Genomic DNA, 17,537 nt, shown 5'->3' on the forward strand with positions numbered 1-17,537 from the left:
AGTATAAGGAAGAAACAACAACTATGAAGGGTGAATTATTTGCTGTACAAAAGATCAGCTGATATGGGTATTGAAAAAATTCATTGAGATTGCAATATTAAAATGGAGAGGAATGCTATGTAACTCATTGATCCAAGCTGATCTTAATAAAGATCAGGAAAGACCTGCAGACAGTCCCTGATGTACTAATGGGCAGAGAAAGCTGGCAAGAAGTATGGTTTACAAGTAGGGTGGAGAAAAATCCCTTCAATGGACCAACTACATAAGGGTCACACAAAATTAATTGCTCAGCTCCAAACTACCTGGACATCTCCCACCCTTCGCCCCAGGAGCGGACAACCCAGAGCTCACCGGAGCAGCGCAGCCCAGCTCTCTCCGGGAACACGCAGAGCCCCGGTGACTGCCAGCCACACAGACATCTTGATATGGGAACAAGTAAATCGGGGCAGCATTAATTCTGCTCAGTCTGCAGAGCATCTCTCAAGCTGCTTCTTCTCCCGAACATTCCTCACAAGGGCTTTCTAGCAGGCAGAAGACGTGACAGGCAAGAAAGCAGCACGCTGGGCCAAGGATGGAATAAAACTGGAAGTCTAAGCTACAGCAACAGACATCATCTCTGTGTCTCAGCTGGGCTGCAGATAGAAATAGTCATAGAAATGACCATTTAAAGTCCATTCATACCATACCGGTGGAGAACTGCCTACTGGGATGTTGATCCCATTTCACAATGCAATTCCAAAAGCACCGGTGACTTTTGCCAAGTATTTTGGATCAAAGATGGGAATGAGATCAATAGCATAGGACAGCCCAAGTTGGAAGCTACCAACTCGGATTGTCGAGTCCTACTCCTACTGCTCCACAAACCAGAACAACTGCAGAGACTGTGTGTTTTTTTCCATTAGTAATGGTCACCAGACTTCAGATGAAACTTTTCCCTGTGTAAATGATGTTTTGTTATAAGCTATCTACCTTATCATTTATTTTTGCAGAGAAAGAAAAGCCTCACACAAAATTACCATTAAGAAAATATAAACCAAGTTCAGCAGTCTGAGTAGAAATACTGTTTCATGTTTATAAATCAAAAGATTTGATTCCCCCCATCCCCAATTAAAAAGTCAATATACTGAATTTAGAACAAGTTTTCAGTCATAGAATCAAAACCAAATAAAACCAGAAAAGATGAAGGCTTTAAGCCTGCTTTTCTCATCTCAAGGCACAATTAAGTAGAGCCATTACAGTATTCTTGACACATCATTGGCACTTAAAAAAAAAAAAAGGAAAAAACACTACACACATCTCCAGTGATGGAAACACATTCCACAAGCAAGGAACTTGAGTGCTTCCATACCCCTAGCGCTGCAGATTTCGCATGCACGCAGTGTGAATCTCCTGCTGCAAGCCGGTTCTATTTTGTCCTTCCCCAGGCTCTGGCCATGGAAGGAGTATTTTTCATTTCTTCTCTATAAGAGAAGTACTGAAGGAAAAAATAAACAAACAAGAAAGACTTTTCCATAGAATGCTTTGTATTTTTTAAAGGGGAAAGGATGATTATGTCTCAATTTCAAAGCAAAGAAGTACTGAAATACAGAAATTCCTGTGGGCACAAATTCCTTAATCCCCCCCCACCCCCCCAAAACACTTCCAATACTTCCATACATGTACAAGCTTGCAGGAACAACCAAACAACCTCCTCACCCCCAAGATTTAACCTTTATTAATTACCATCTGAATTGATTTATGAATAACAGCGATCAAGACACGATACAAAAGTTTTCATTTTGTTTTGCCTGAAGCCTAATCTCTATTTTTACTCGTAGAAATATAACAAACCAAACCCTCCACAAACTGATTTTAAGAGCAAACCAGACCCTACTTATCTCATTTGAATTCACTATCCCATTGCTTTAGACACATTCTGTGCCAGCGTTTTAGAGAGGGGAACAAAGCTTCCAGAACTAGTGTTACAGGCACAAGGATTTTATTTATTTATTTATTTTAATTTGTGTGTGTGTTCCTGTAAATTTCCCGTATTAGCCACATCACAATGTTTGTGCTTCAGCGAGCACCTCACACACATACAGTAAGCAAATATGTATTTCTACTACTCCACCTTTTCTGAGCCTAGATAGGGATAAGCTGTAAATTCTTGCTCCAGGAAAATCAACCTAACGTTAAGGCTATTTGAAAATTAATTTTGAACATGCACACTCCCAATTTTCCCAATTCCTAGCAGTCTTTTTCACTTTCTGGTAGCTCATCTGAGCAACACACTTTTGTTATGTTACACTTGGTTAAAAGGCAAGGGACAGCACCAGACAAGTTAAAGTGAACTTCCTACCAAGTTCTTAAGATACCCACTGACCCGCAAGCAGAAGATTCCAGACTTTCATTACATGGAGCAGAGCAACTTGCCTTTGTCTCAAACAGGAGGAAAAAGTAGAGAAGTCCCAGCAGTTTATAGGAGCATTAAAGAACAAAACCACCACTTTAAACGATTTCTGTCTACTTATCACCTGCAGTCAATCACAAAATCACAAGTGCTATCTACTAAGCGATATTAGCAAGCCTCTTTTTGCACTAGGAACCACTCCACCCTTGCATTCAGCCAGCCCAGAAAGCCTAGCAATGTCTAACCTAAACAAACGTAATGGTGTTCTCCTTAGGGTTCCTGCTAGGTTTGTATGTTCTTTCAATAAAACCAGACTTTGAAAAAGTTATGTGAGCAGATAAAACAATTCCTGCTGAAAACAGCCCCCCTTCGAACTTCTCTTGTCCTCAGCTACAAGGGCAGCCATTCGCAAAAAGCCACAGAAACAAAGCTGGGAAGGATCACAAGGGTCAGAGAGCTCGTTCCTGGGTTCTCAGACAGGGTCAGGTGCATCTGTGGGGCATTCACACAGATATTTTTCAAACCTGTTATTTAACACCACTAATTGCAAGGTTTTGCAATCACTCTCAGCCTATCCCCATGGCTACAAAGTTTATATCTGAACTGAAAAAAAAAAAAGTTTTTTAAAAAATAATGAAGTCAATTTGTTCTTGTTCAACACAGGGTGGACATGGAGAAGAGTGATCAGCTCATAACCTTCTCTATTTTAAGACTATCGAAGTACCCCTCCCAAGCTACCTCCTAAACTAAAACACAATTATTTTTGCCAAGAGATTTTCCACTTCCAACATACCTTGCTAAGAAGGTCTGCAGTTTTCATGTCTATCTGCGCTACATCTTCCACGATTCGCCTCGGGGGGAGTTGGGAAGAAAGCACCCATTTGCCTGCAGTTTGCAGTGTGGAGACTCTCACAGTTAGGAGCTCAGAATCAGACCGTCCCCTCTCTCCTCCTCCTCCCCATTCACACCATGGCAATTTTCTCTCTTTCGCAGATTCAATCAGCTATAATCTTTCAAGCAGGAACACCAGACTTCCCTCCTCAGTCTTACAGGACCTCGATCACACCTGCCATCGCCTTGTCTGAAAAGCATCATTTGGCAATTTGCACAGCATGACGAGAGCCGCGCTGAGCTAGGGGTTAGTTTTTCTGAGACTCTATCCGGACACGCAATTGCAATGTTTGCTGGACAAGGGTAAGAGCTGAAAAATATACACACTTCCTTTTGCAGCAATTGAATATACGCTTAACTTTACAGAGCTGAGGCACTCAACACATCAGCATGCCTCAGAGTTCGTATTTGGGGCACTCCAGCATTTCCCAGCAGTGGCTACTGCACACACAGCGGCTCATAAGGTTGCACACAAACAACCCGCAGTTGGCTGGGGAATTACAGAACTACTTTTCTCCCTTTTAATGTCTTACCAGTACGAAAGCATGCTTTTTCTTGTATTTGTTTCCTTCATTAAAAATACACATTTTAACTCAATGTCTAACTGATGTGCACATAATTTACAACATAAAAGAGACATAAAGAAAGGACATCTTCCATTACTAAGCACCATACCCCATAACAAACGAATTTGGGAAGTTTACATGTCAGATATAAACTTACCAGCATAAGAAAGCCTTTGTATTCTCCACACAGGTTGTTCAGCTCTGGCTGGACAGCAGTGTCTCCCTGCCCGTGGGTAGGCACGCCAGACAGACCTCCTCAAACCAACTGAAGGAAACCTGAAAATCCAATTTAGCCTTCTAGAATTTGATTTGTAGGAAATTGAGGAACAAGGCTTTACAGAGAGATTTCAAATAAGTCATAATTAATTACACGTGCAAAGGCATCAACTACATCAGGGCACACAGTGAACAAACGAGCAGCAGCTCAGGGAGGCCACCAATGGGGACCTGCAGCTGTGCCCAGAGCCTGCCCAGGTGCTGCTGCCTGCTCCCAGCGCCCTGCAGCAGCACCTGGGCAGCTCGTCTTCAGTGTTAGACACCCATCTGCTTGCTTCTTTTTTTTATTTTTTGTTTTTGTTCTTAATGGGTCAAATACACAGTGTCTTAAAAGTGCATCCAGAAAGATCTTTCTAGAGTGTCAGTGTAGAACAAAATACAATCTTTATGGGATAACTGGAGATATAAAACTTACATTCAATTAAAAGCAGTTTATACAATTAGAAAGAAGTGTCTCTCCCAGCTCTCTCCCTTGAATACTGACATCCCATTTAACTCCTCCACAAGCCCGCTCAAAAGAACAAAGCACAATGGGTTAGATAGTTTACAGAAAACGTTTAATTCTGATCCCTTTTACACTATGTTAAATAGAAATATTTCCTTAGCTGTCAAATTTCTTTCTTAAAGATCCTCCTTTCCAATTTTGTCCTTCCAGCAAGTACAAACAGCACACTGAGACGTTCGGAGATGTTATCTCATGACATCAAATAAACACACCTTGGGGTCAGAAGGGACCATTATCTTAATCCAGTTTGATTCCAGATTGTATTTCCCTATCACTGGGGACACAATTTCACACCTGTTCCCCCTCTGTTTTTCTAGATTGTTCTTGATCTACATAATCTTAAAAATTTTTCCATCAAAAACACCAAAAAGTGCTGCTGGATAACACAGCAAAAATCTTACATTTCAAGAGCTAATCTACAAACTTACTTAAAGAAAAGTTTATCGCTCTGGTTGCTATTTCCACTTCCAGCTTGAAAAAGTATCCATCTCAGAGAACGCACAAGTCGACACAGAGGGAAGACTCTGGGAGCAGAGGAGGAGGATTTTGTCTTTTCTGGTTTTCCACTGCTATTCCTGTACTAGAGGAAAGACCTCTGGTCAAATGGATCCTGTAAACCCAACAGCAAGATAAATAACAACTGAAAAATAAAACAACTCATCTGAGTTACATTTGGGTTTGTTATTTCAAATATCCTGAGTTAACCTGAAAACAAAGATACAGGGACTGAGAAACCCACAGCACTGCGTGCTGCTACTGTAGTACATGTCTGGCCAGAAAGAGCTGAGAGAGAAGAGCTGAGACATTTTCTGTTCCAAGGAGCCTGCAATCAAACCAGCTGCTGATCTCTAACAAACCTGCTACTTGCACATTTACAGCTCCCATTCAAGCTGTGCTGTTTGCTGGTATTTACCTGCCAGGCCAGGCATTGCACTGCTATATATAAATTGCAATTACAAACTTACTGCACCTGTACATTAAGCATCTTTCCCAACATGCATAGGGTCAGACCGCAGCTGACAGTTCCATAATTTACCAGGAACTAACTGGGCTCGTGTAATACACAGATAAAACCCGTTTTACAAAAACTGGCAGTTTTGGCCCTTCCAAATTCAACGGGGAAGAGCCGTAGGCAGCTGCAAACACAATCATAGCAAAGGTGGACGGGCTGTGGCTGTGGTCTGCGATGGTTCTCCCTGGAAGGCGCACAAGCGGTGGAATTATAGTTCTAATGAAATTGTCAATAGTAATCCTGTTACTGGGAACTTGCAAGCCCTGTTTAATGAACTAGACAGTAACAAAGAAAATAAAAATACTTTAAAAGCTACAGTATGAGAAAATGATAATTGGTCCAGATTTCATGTCCATGATGAAATGCATGGGGAGCACATTACACCAAGCAGTGTTATAACCTATCAGGGGACTGCTGTTTTGGCAAACCCTTTGTAATTATTTATTGGAAATGGGGAGTGCTTTACTCTGCCCAAATTCTTTCTCATGCAACACATAAAACACTCAAGAATGTAGTCACATTTGTGAGGAAAAGTTTGCAAGGTTTTAAACAACTTTATGCTGAAAGTACCACCACTATGATCAGCTGGTAATAAGGGATGGATTTCATGCCCCACCATGATTCCTAATGACCTTGATCACTGTTCACAGCAGACCCAAACCAACGATGTGCAGCTGCTCCATAGCATCAAAACCTTTGCATAGGTAATCCATTTGGGGCTTGGGAGATACATATATATATATTTATATATATATATGTGTGTGTGTGTGTGTGTGTGTGTTGTTGTGGTTTTTTTTTTGAAGGACATCCTGTTTTCTTCAAATTTATGTGGCTAAATTGCTGCTACATGCTTCACACAGAAAATATAAACATATGAAAATCCCAACAGTGCACAAGTTTTTGCAAGTAATTTGTTTTTATCAGGAGGGAAAGCAATGCAGCAGTCCAGAGCTGAAATCTTTACCAGTTGCCTGTGCCGTACTGAGACAGACCAGAGCAGAATCCCAGACACAGCAGAAACAGGAGGATAATTTCCTTGGCCGACTGTTGTGAAATTTAGTAAATTAGACTTTTTTCCCCCACTAAATGAGACAAAAGATTTGATTTGTCCACCCTAGTGGATACAGGGGAAAATCAAGACAGATAGTTTCACCTGTAAACCTTTAATAACAATACCTTGTTCTGGCAGATCCCAGAACACTTCTGAAGCTCTTTAAAATATGGGGAAAGTGAGATGAGAAAGGACTTGGCTTTCTCACCACCAGTTAGCAGGATGGCAGCAGGACCCCAGGAAAATGTTCCGACTCCCAGACAAGTGGGCTGTTGGTGAGATGGCTGTGCTAAGGTCTGCAGCACGTCCCCTGCTCCCCGACTGTACCAGCCTGGGGCCACACTAGTCTGTGGGGCCATACATCCCCTGCCACTGCCCTGTGGCAATGCCCAGCTAGCCCAGAATAGGAAATAGAAACCCCATCTTGACTCAAGGAGGTTTTGCAGAAAGATAGCCTATTGGTTACAGGGTTTTTTAGGCCTTTCTGTAGACACTAAAGTGAACAGGACCTGGTAAAGGGTCATACTCAAGCGGCAGAGCTGCTGGATGCAAGTTGCATCCAAATAGGTTCTCATGCCATTCTGTCTCCCCAGTGACGAGTTCATATGTAATTTTTGCTTTAGCCAAAATGCCTGATGCTTACTTGCAGGGGGCTAGCTACAATTTAAAGGTAGCATTAGCAATCGAAATATGCATCTGGGAATAGAGGTTAGCAAATTGGATGCAATTCCCTTTCATTGCATGCAGAGCGAGAATTAGAATATGAAAAATGCCCTAGCTTTCCATAGGTAACTTCTGACTAAACATACTGTTTAAAAAGCAGGGTAAAGAAGGTCCATACTTTCTGCTAGGATGCCCATTTGGTGTTGATAACCCTGATACAGAGGACAGGGACAGCATCACCTTCCTCACGTTCAGCAGAGGACAATGCTAGTTACACTATCTTTTGTGGAGAAGCCAGCAATCACTCCAACATGGGCCTCCCCTGCAGTGATGTCATGACCTTAGTCCTCTTCCTTCAGGCACTTTGTCCCCATTTTAAATTTCCCTCCAACACAGTGACTTAAAGCCAAAGCCTGGCCTGTGTTGCATGAGGGACCAAATTCAGATCCAGTGAGTTTACTCAGGATGACTGCCAAGTGTAACAGGAGGGATGGCTGCATGCTGCAGCAGCAGCACGAGGTCTATGAGTCTAAGTGAGGCGCTGTCACTTGCAGAGGAAATCTGGTTATACAAAGATTTTTGATCGTTCGTTATTCAGCACAACATATTAATCAATGTAAATATGATCAGTGCAGTCTGGGAGAGTGCAGTCAGGCAGTTAAAGGTGACATTGAAGCAACGCACCTCCTGGCTGAAGATGTACCAAACCGCCACTACAAGGTGGCAATGAAAGCTGCACGGAAGGTCATCAGCAGCTAAAAATGCCCCAGATTTTAAGGAAGTTGCCATAGGTCAGAACAAAGACTGACATGGAAGCATGTGGCTGCTACTACTGGCTTCCTCATCCCTAAGAATTCAAAGTGAGCCAGCCTGCTGTCACCAACCAAACAGGCCTAGTCGTGTTCAAATAACTGAGAGGGCATTTGTAGCTCCTCCTGAGGAGGAGAAATGTCCCTAAGGACGTGCCTGTAAACAAAGAAAACCATAAGAGAAATGAAAAGAGATATTTATGGGGATTTATCAGGAAATCAAATTCTGATGTGTCTATCACTTAATGAAAAGAACACCTACCCACACATAAATAGAAAAAATCCATATTCAGTAGCCATATCAGAACCAGACTTTCTGGAAAACAAAATGAAACAAAACAAAACAAAACAAACAAAACAAAACAAAACAAAACAAAAAAAACACAACAGATAGTGTCCTTAGATGATTCTCCCAGATATCCTATGACTGCATTTAAAGAAGAGTTGCAAGAATATATCATTTACAGTTATATTTTTCAATTTTGTTTCTAGTAAACCTGTTATTACAGAGGAAATATAATGCATAGGAAAAACATAATGTTATAGTACAATCTGACCACATCATCATTGTCATGTTGTTCTTGAATCAAACTGAGCTCAGTTGCAGCAGGACTTGATCACCTGCACATGAAGATGAGGACAATTAAGAAAAAAAGGTGAAAAAAATACTTATCTTTGATGGACAGAGACTCCAGTTACAGAGCCTGACTTCTGGGTCCTCAGGAGAAACTGACTGAAGGTATTGTTGGAGAGTATTTAGGTCAGAGTGAAAGATCTGTTCCTTATACAGGAGGCACTGCAGCTGGTGGAAGGAAGCTGCAGTATGTCTATCAGACTTCACCAAGTACTCAACCTCTGGTGATGAAAATTATGGCAGAGGACACGACAGAATAGATGTTCACAGTTCTGTACTCAGCCCAGTTGTCCTAGATGTGCCACCAGACACTCATGGCTAGCATCACTCTCAGGTCGAGGCCTTTTAGCACCAGCCTTATTAATCTCCAGGATATGAAAAAGAAAACAGCCCAGCAGACATTGCAGCAATGGCCAGGTACTTTACCTGGACCACGCATCTCAACAAAAGACAGCACGTTTGGTCACAACCAAGAGAGTTTGGACAAGAACTCCGCACTCTTCAAATTCTTCATCACTCTGACACAATCCATTGCATGAACAGATGAGCAGTTATGATTTTAAAGAAATCCTAGTTATATTTTCACAGATTCTCTGTTGGACATCTCCGTTGACCACACATAGCTGCCAGTCCTCTGTTTAATCTTTACTTTGGTTTTGGCACCCTTTCCTTGTGCACCTGAGCTGTGTGGGAAGCACCGCTCTGACTTTTGCTGCCCAGGCTAGTTACCAGTCTCTTTCGTTGCTGCTCATTCTCTTCCAGCTGCTCAACAGACCATTATTCCAAATCCCCGTTTCTTCTTACCTTGTGACTGGCACTTTGTGTTCAAGCATTAATGTGAGGTTTTGTAGTAAGGATATATAAAAACAAAATGTAAATGCAGCTTCTGATCTCATGATTAAACAAGGTGTTACATTTCAGACATCCACATTGATGTATTTGAAAATAGAAATTATAATTTCAGCCAGAATATGGCTGTAAATTCAAAAGATATTTTTTTTTTGTGCTTAGAACTTCCAGTCCTTCAAATGTATAAACTAAGGAACTACTAAAAACAACAAAACTTCTCTTGCGAACTCACCCCAGAAACCAGAAGATTGACTTGTCTCAGGGTACCAGGTAAAGAACAAATTTCATAAAAGGTTGTTGATACAGTATATAACAAATATGAGGAAAGAGGTGTTCACATAGACTTAACAGAGTTGGGAGAAAGCTTTGCGAAAAGAGAAAGGACTTTTACTGCACATATAAAATATTTATAAATGGACACAGAGAAACTTGTTGAAAGACTGTGGATATCAGTTTAATATAATACAATTACTCTCCACCCTGGGTGATTTTGTGAGCATTTTAAACAGCCAGGTGTGAATCCAGCAGAAGGTTTGATGGCTTATTTTTGCTTATTTACTTTACTGCAGGTGGAGAAATTGATATTGGTCTAATTAATGAAATTGAAATAGCTACATCACAAAGAAGATGAGAGTTAAAGATCAAAGTGTGATTGAACCTTGAAAAGTCACTTGGGAGCAGATTTATGGGCAAGATCTGAATCAGCCAGATTCAGATAGCCGAAAGTCGCTCTGAGCCCCTATGCTATTTTTCTCTCCTGATTGGCTTTATGTTGTGAGAGATACCTAAACTACAGGAAGCACCACACACAGGGATTCAGGAGAAAGTCCCCTTCTGGGGCCTACTGTGATTCTCAGAAATACCTAACTTACTCTGAAATCAACAGTAATTAGGTGCCTGTTCATTTCTGAATGCCTAACATGCAACTATCTGCATTTGCAGATACCAAAATACCTTTAAAACAAAATCCTTCATCTTGCTCCACATTTAACCACTTCTGTGACAAGAAAGTACTTCGGGAGGAAGCAAGCAATATGAGAACCACGGACAGAAAATGCTGGGAGTGTGATGGAGACACAGTCAGAGTTTGCTGTCCAGGCTTGGAGCAGGTTGTGAGCAATCTGCGTGGAAACATTGTCACCTTTTCTCACATTGTTTCCTGAAAGTCACCATCTGCAAAGGAAATCCCTGCACCCTTTTCCAAACTACTGGAAAAGAAAAAGAAAATCCAGGCAAAGGCTTGTCCTCCTGATGCAGTGATGCTTGCTGGAGCATCCTTTGGGTGCAGGAGAGCCTGCATCACCCAAACGCCCTTGGTGTGGAGCTTCTCTGGGATCTGGGGCTGGGCAAATCCAGACACTTGCTGGCCCCTGTGCAAATCTGTAATGAGCAAGCACAACGGAATTGTCCTACAGTCCAAAACAAAGTTGTGGAAACTTTGTCCTTTCCATGCTCATTGCAGTCAATACAGATTGCAGACCAGCTGTGGAAGAGCAAATCATGCTCACAGTTCAGGCTCAGGAGTCAGACTTGTGGCTCTGACAAGGACTGATGGGCGTCTCCATGGGACGTGAGCTGATTCAGCTCTCACAGAGCTCTCCTGCCCAAAGCAGTGCAGTAAGTAGTCTGCAGGGGTGCTAAAGAGGAACTTGGAAGAACTTCTTCCAGGCTCTGTCTCCAAGAGACAGAGATAAAAGAACAAATAAGCTCTGCACACTGTCTTCCATTACAACCCCTACAATACCAACAGGTATCAGCCCCCACTGATTTCACCACCTGATGTAGTACTCTGTACCTTCTTTCCCTATGTACCTTACATGTTCTGAGACATCTTAATGTCACACTTTAAAATTTGCTGATGTGATATACTATGTAAATGCAAATTATTACTCTAATGTTAGCTATTTAAAGAGCTGTACTGCGAGAGCTTGAGTCTTACTAACTCCCAACATTCATTAAAAACACTTTTACAGAGAATAGATGAAATTGTTCATGAAGTATTCTTGTGTTAAAGTTCACAGACTCAAAATCTAAGCGACTGGAATGATAGCGTATACTCAAAATCTAATATGCATTTACAAAATCTACAAATCTCTATGAAGTCTGAGTTGTTTTCCCAAAGAAAAAAAGATTTAGCTCCTTTTTCTCTGTACTAAATATTCAATGCCAATAGGCCAGCATACATGAGTAACCCTGTAATAACAAACTGGTACGCACACATGCGAGGGGCTGGAGAGGAAAGAAAGCAGATTTCAGATTTAAGCTTCTAAGAGATTTTTATAAAGAAAATTAAGAAAAACACTACATTCCCCCATGAGGAGATCTACAAAGTTTCTCTTAAGGTTTACAGCCAAGCAGCTACACTATGGCATCTTCCATTTTCTACTTTTATTGTTTCCCAGAGGAAAAAACTCATTTGCTAAAACCCTTTAGTTCCCCTCCAAACATCAAGCAGAGGGGAAACTCCCACCTGCAAGCCCTCCTCTCCCCACAGATGCTCAGTCCCAGCTCACCCAGGGCTGTAAGTCCAAACCGGAGGTAAAGCTCAGGGGGCCAGAAGGAAAGGCCAAGGAACGGTATCGGTGATTACAAAGGCTTTGCTGCAGTTCCTTCAGCGCATTTTGCAAAGCCTGTACGAACCACAGAAACGCCAGAGTTTCGTCTGTTTCTAGAAGCTACCTAGTTTCATGGGAAAGCATAGCACAGAGCTGCTGCTCCAGGTTTCCTGAAATGGACTCCCTGTTTGCTCGGGGAGTCCGTGAACTTCCCGTAGCGCTGCAGTGCGCGGGCAAGCCGGGCTGGGGCCCAGGGAGAGGCACGACCGGCTGGGGCTGGTCAGTGAGCGCGCACAGCACAGTGCAGCACAGCACCACACAGCACATAACAACACAAGACAGTAGTGGTCAAAGAAGTGCAGAAGGAAAAAAGAAAAGGGAAAACAGGAAGAGAAAATGCTTGTGCTTCCTCACTGTGGCGTTTTTGAATGCTGTGATATGGAACTGGGTGCTTTGCCTCTGGCTCAGTAAACATCCTTCCTTTCCTGAGTAAGTGCAGGGCCTAAGCTTTCTACCAACATTTTCTGCTCACTTGAAAACTTAAATTCAACAATATAAACATCGGTGCCTATGTGCAAGGTTGAAATGAATAACATTTTGTTTAAGCAGACCGGGCTGAATCTTGAAACCTTTTAGGTGGCAGGAGCAGTGGGCTCAGGAATGCAGTCTGTTTGGACAGTGTAAGACCTTAGTTGGTGTTGGGGGAACTCTGGCTTGATGCCTCTATCCATCTAAATAACTGAAAGAAAAGTGCATTGAAATTAGAAACACATGCACTCTCCAGACTTGTATTTTCACTGTGCAGGATAAATAGGAACTTTTCATCTCTCTCTGAACTATTCAGCATACAGTGCCATGCTCCTCGTTAGCCAAAGGATAGGTTCCCTTGAACCCTCCACGGAAAGGAAATGGGGTTCCTGCCTCCAATAAAAACATTGCACTTCAAACACTGGCCAAGAACATTTATTCTTTATGCATCTCTCCTTTCCCAAGCACCAGCAGTCCAGAAGGCCACCAAAATGTGTCAGCTCTCATGGTGTTCCCTGAAAAGGAAGGCCTCTTGATGCATTTTAGCACATAGTTGTGGCGCAGCCAGCCATAGACTTCTTGCAAATTATATTTTATACTTGTTTTATCAAATGAATATGAAATTGAGAAGGGACGTAATCCTGCATGTGAAATAAATTACTGGGATAAAAAAGGAGCCTGATTCACTCTATAACCTATTAATAACTGGCTTTTGCAAATATCATTAGTAGGTAAACTCCTATTATAATTTTTTTTCGGTCTTATAAATCACAATGTAAATGTATTAAGATAAACCTTGAATTCCAAGACTTTCACGTACCCATTTGAAAACATAAATATGGGCTGCCCCGAGAGACTGAAGAGTTCAGGATCCCCGTTGTTCCGGAATGCTTTATTAACATGCTTTTTGCATCATTTATGGAAAAGCAAGGAGCACAGTGTTTGGAGCAAAGGCCCATGATGCACATCTTTTCACTACGGGCACATCTCTGAACTGAACAATGATCTCCCATCACACCGCCGCAGTGCCTTCCTCAAGAGACAGGATATATAATCAACCTATCAGCTATGCTGAAGGGGACAAAGAGAGCATGGTGGAAGGAAAAGGTTTCCCTTACCCTCTCCACTTAGCCTTTTGTACCTTTATGGAAGTCTTTGCATTGCACACGCCACTTGCAAGGCTGAAACAATCCTTGCTCAGCTTTCTGGTGTCAGAGTGAAGCTGCTCCCCACATCAGCTGCAGAAACTGTGCTTTAGCTCTACCTCTTGGCTTCAGCAGTTTGTACACAAAATAAGCACAGAAAATATAGCGTTGTCATAGTGGTCCAGTATTATTCTGTTAAGGGATACTAATATCTTCCATCACACCTTGAAAACATTTCTTTAGTGGCCATAAGTGTGTATAGAAATATTTAAATATGTGACATGTTATGATACTTCATAAACAGCTACCCTATTTTGATAACATAGAAATGTTTGAAAATGGGTGACAAGATATGCTTGGCTGACAAAATATTCTGAATGCCATACACACAGAAAAATGAAACTTTTCTTTAAAACCTGTAGAATATTCAGTGATTTCACATGGAGAAGCAGTAGAAAGAAATAAAGCAATGTTAATTTATTCTGCTTATATTGGTTTCCATTAGATATCTATTTTTCAGGACTATGTCCCTACATGTTTTTAAAATCTCACATTCACTACAAAATCCTTGGGAAAATGAGTGCAACTATAGTATCACCATGAGAATGACCATTTTAAGAAAATGATTCTCAATTCCTATGTCCATTAAAGTACTTACAAATTTTGGAATGTCTGAGTATTTTTATAATCCTACAGCTATTTGGTATTTTACCCACATTAAGAATCTCAAAAACATTTCCAAAATCCAAAGTATTTTATTTCATATCAACAAGCGACTAATCTACTTTCTCAGTTGAGGCCGGTCTTTCTGCCAGATTCTGATTCCTCTTAAAATATATTGAACTCAGGAATGCATCCACCAGTGACAAACAAAACATACGGCATTTTTCAAAATGCACAGAGCTGAGAACCAGGTCAGCTTTGCTTCTGGCAGCATCCTGGAAATTCTGTAAGAACTAGACCCCTCCTGAGACCCCATGACATAAGCTATGCAAGAACATCCTTTGCTGAAGTTTCTCAACAAGTCTACCTACAAACCATCGCTTGTCTCTGGGCATGAAATGCAGATACTGAGGAATAGCAAAGTAACAGAGAAAATGTCTGAAGCTCAAGAATGTTTTAAAGATTCATGTTTTGAAGATCCCAGTCTGCCTTACAAATCCCAGTCAATTCTGCTGGTCTAGTAACCAGCTCAGAACCAAAGTCTCCCGATTTCCACATTCAACTCTGATGTTCACTCTCTCTATGGACTTGGACATGACAAGCAAGGCTAAATTCAGTCATGACATAACACATCTATTTCTATGGCTCCCATGCCAGAATAACTGAGTATCAGTCTTTCTTATCTACAACACTGCATTATATTCTATTGTGTGATATGCACAACCATGCAGCTCGTTCCTTGAGGTGAAAGGGAGAAAAATTATCCCAATATTAAAAATAGGAACTGAAGCTACCAAGCTGACTAGCATCACTTTGGCAATCTGCTTAAGAAAAAATAATTAAGAATTAAACAGGCAAGCCTTCGCTTCCTGTGTGCAGGTCTGACTTTCAGCAGAGCATCCTTCCTCTCTGAATTTATGAGACCCTCTCTTCCTCTAAAATTCATGTCCCAATTCTGAATTTTCTTAAAAGTAAATTGGAAGTGTAAATATTATGTTCAAAAGCTCCAAAGCAATAGTGGTGAGGGACAGAGACATGTTCACTCATTCACTCAGAAGCTCTGAGGATAACACCGAATGTGATTTGAACGGGAAAAATGGTACCTAACATCAACAATTATTTCAAATAAAATGACTGATTCATTCCCAGGGAGAAGCAAAAATCTTGTAAATACAAGCACATCAGGCAGAGAGAATTATAATACATAAATACTATTCTATTTTAAGATGAAAGCTTGGAGTCCCCAAAACATAGGAGTACATTAGCATGTGAGTTTTGGAGACCAGAGTAAGCTGAATACATCTCTGGAAAACAGAACAAAACAACAATAAACCCCCTGGTTTCACCAAATTATAAATAGCTCCCTCTCACCTCTCATTTAGCTATGTGGCAATGACAACTGGATTTTTCTACACAATGCACTGTCCTCCCTCCACCTCTGTCGTCGTTTTTAGGTGTTGCTGTTTGCTCCAAAACATACAGGACAAGAAGATGAAGGGATTCTGTGCATTTATTGCTGATGCAGAGAAGATTTACATCTTACATTCCTGAATAATGACATCTACACCAGCAACTAAGATATTCCTGTTTCAGAACTGAGCAACTTTTAAAATCTCCTTTTAAGCTTTGCAGCCACAGAAGACTCTTAATAATTGATTATAATTGATTTTAACCTTGTCCTAACCTGGGCAAAATGGCAAAGCCAATCATCTTTGTCCAGATGGGATATGAGAAAAGAGTCCCCAATACACGTCTTTAAAAGCTCCAGACATGAGCAGAAGATAAAATATTTAGTCTGCAGAAGCCTTGACCTCCCAATTCTAGCCAGTTTTGAACTTGAATTGATTTCCGACAAGGCATCTGGGAGATGATTACAACAAAATGCACTAAAGCTGGGCAGCCTTTATTTTAACATCCCAGCAGCTTAACCTGTTAATAACAGCAATTGTTTTAGATACAATACCAATTTCTGTAACAGACACGAGAAATGGATAATAGCAACACAGTAACGCTGGCAATGTACAGTATTAGAGCACAGCCATTCACAAGCCTCTCGTTAAGGTTGTGTCAGCACTCCCATTACAAAGCCTTGTTTTCAGGGGTTTAAAACTTAGCTGCAAAAATACCAGCATGGGCTGAAATGCTGCAGATGAGTGCTCTTGTCTTGGGCAAAATGCTGGCTGAAGCCAATGGGAGCTTTTCCTAAGTAAGGGAAGCACAATCAGGACTTGGTCATCAGTCAAAAGATTTATTATGAAAGAAGAGATGAAAATACTACACGTTTCTTAAAGACGAGCTAGGACTTTACTATAAGGATGAAAAAGGCTTTGCAATAACTATGTTCAGAGCTAGGATATTCCAGAGATGTTTCCTCTTCTACAGAACCTTGAAGATATTCTAATATTTTGAAAGGAAACCCCAGATTTGTGGTTTACTTACAGATCAAGACTTGCTGATCCTATTTATACAGGCAAGGCAATGGAATTTATTTCATGAATTAATGAAATAGGATATGGCCTTATGGTGCAATAATGCCAACATCAGATATAATCAACACAAAAATCACTTATATATTAGAAAACAAAACAAAACAATGAAAAAAAACTCCTAGCATTACATAATTTCTTTCCTGGTTTCACTTATTTCCATTGCGTAGGCAGCATCTCCCATTGTAAATGTTTTATGCACTAAAATACTTCACAGAATCACAGAATCACAGAATCATCTAGGTTGGAAGAGACCTCCAAGATCACCGAGTCCAACCTCTGTCCTAACACTAACAAGACCTCCACTAAACCATATCACTAAGAAACTTGTTTACTTGTTTATCCCAAACTCATTGCAAATCCTGAAGCAAAGAATATACTTTATAGACTACGTATTACTACTTACCATAAAGGAAGGTATCACAGTCTGGTCACACAATAGCAAATTTTTAAGTTTATGAAAATGAAATTATGAGACCACAAATTAAATTGGCACAAATACCAAGCAGAGAGAA

At 41.0% G+C, this 17,537-nt stretch overlaps 2 long non-coding RNA genes across 2 annotated transcripts in view; both read right to left on the reverse strand.

Annotated features, from left to right (window-relative positions):
* Window positions 1–17,537, reverse strand: part of LOC106036626 (uncharacterized) — a 505,620-nt gene that overhangs the window by 224,499 nt on the left and 263,584 nt on the right. The window lies entirely within an intron of this gene.
* On the reverse strand, window positions 317–5,528 carry LOC125182445 (uncharacterized). Its single transcript, XR_007162232.2, has 5 exons — window positions 5,485–5,528; window positions 5,056–5,202; window positions 4,004–4,122; window positions 3,183–3,274; window positions 317–632 (listed from the first exon to the last, which is right to left on the reverse strand). It is a non-coding gene; the product is annotated as an uncharacterized lncRNA (long non-coding RNA).

This window comes from Anser cygnoides, chromosome 3, assembly GCF_040182565.1.
Source record: "Anser cygnoides isolate HZ-2024a breed goose chromosome 3, Taihu_goose_T2T_genome, whole genome shotgun sequence".
In the NCBI taxonomy this organism is placed as follows: Eukaryota; Metazoa; Chordata; class Aves; order Anseriformes; family Anatidae; genus Anser; species Anser cygnoides.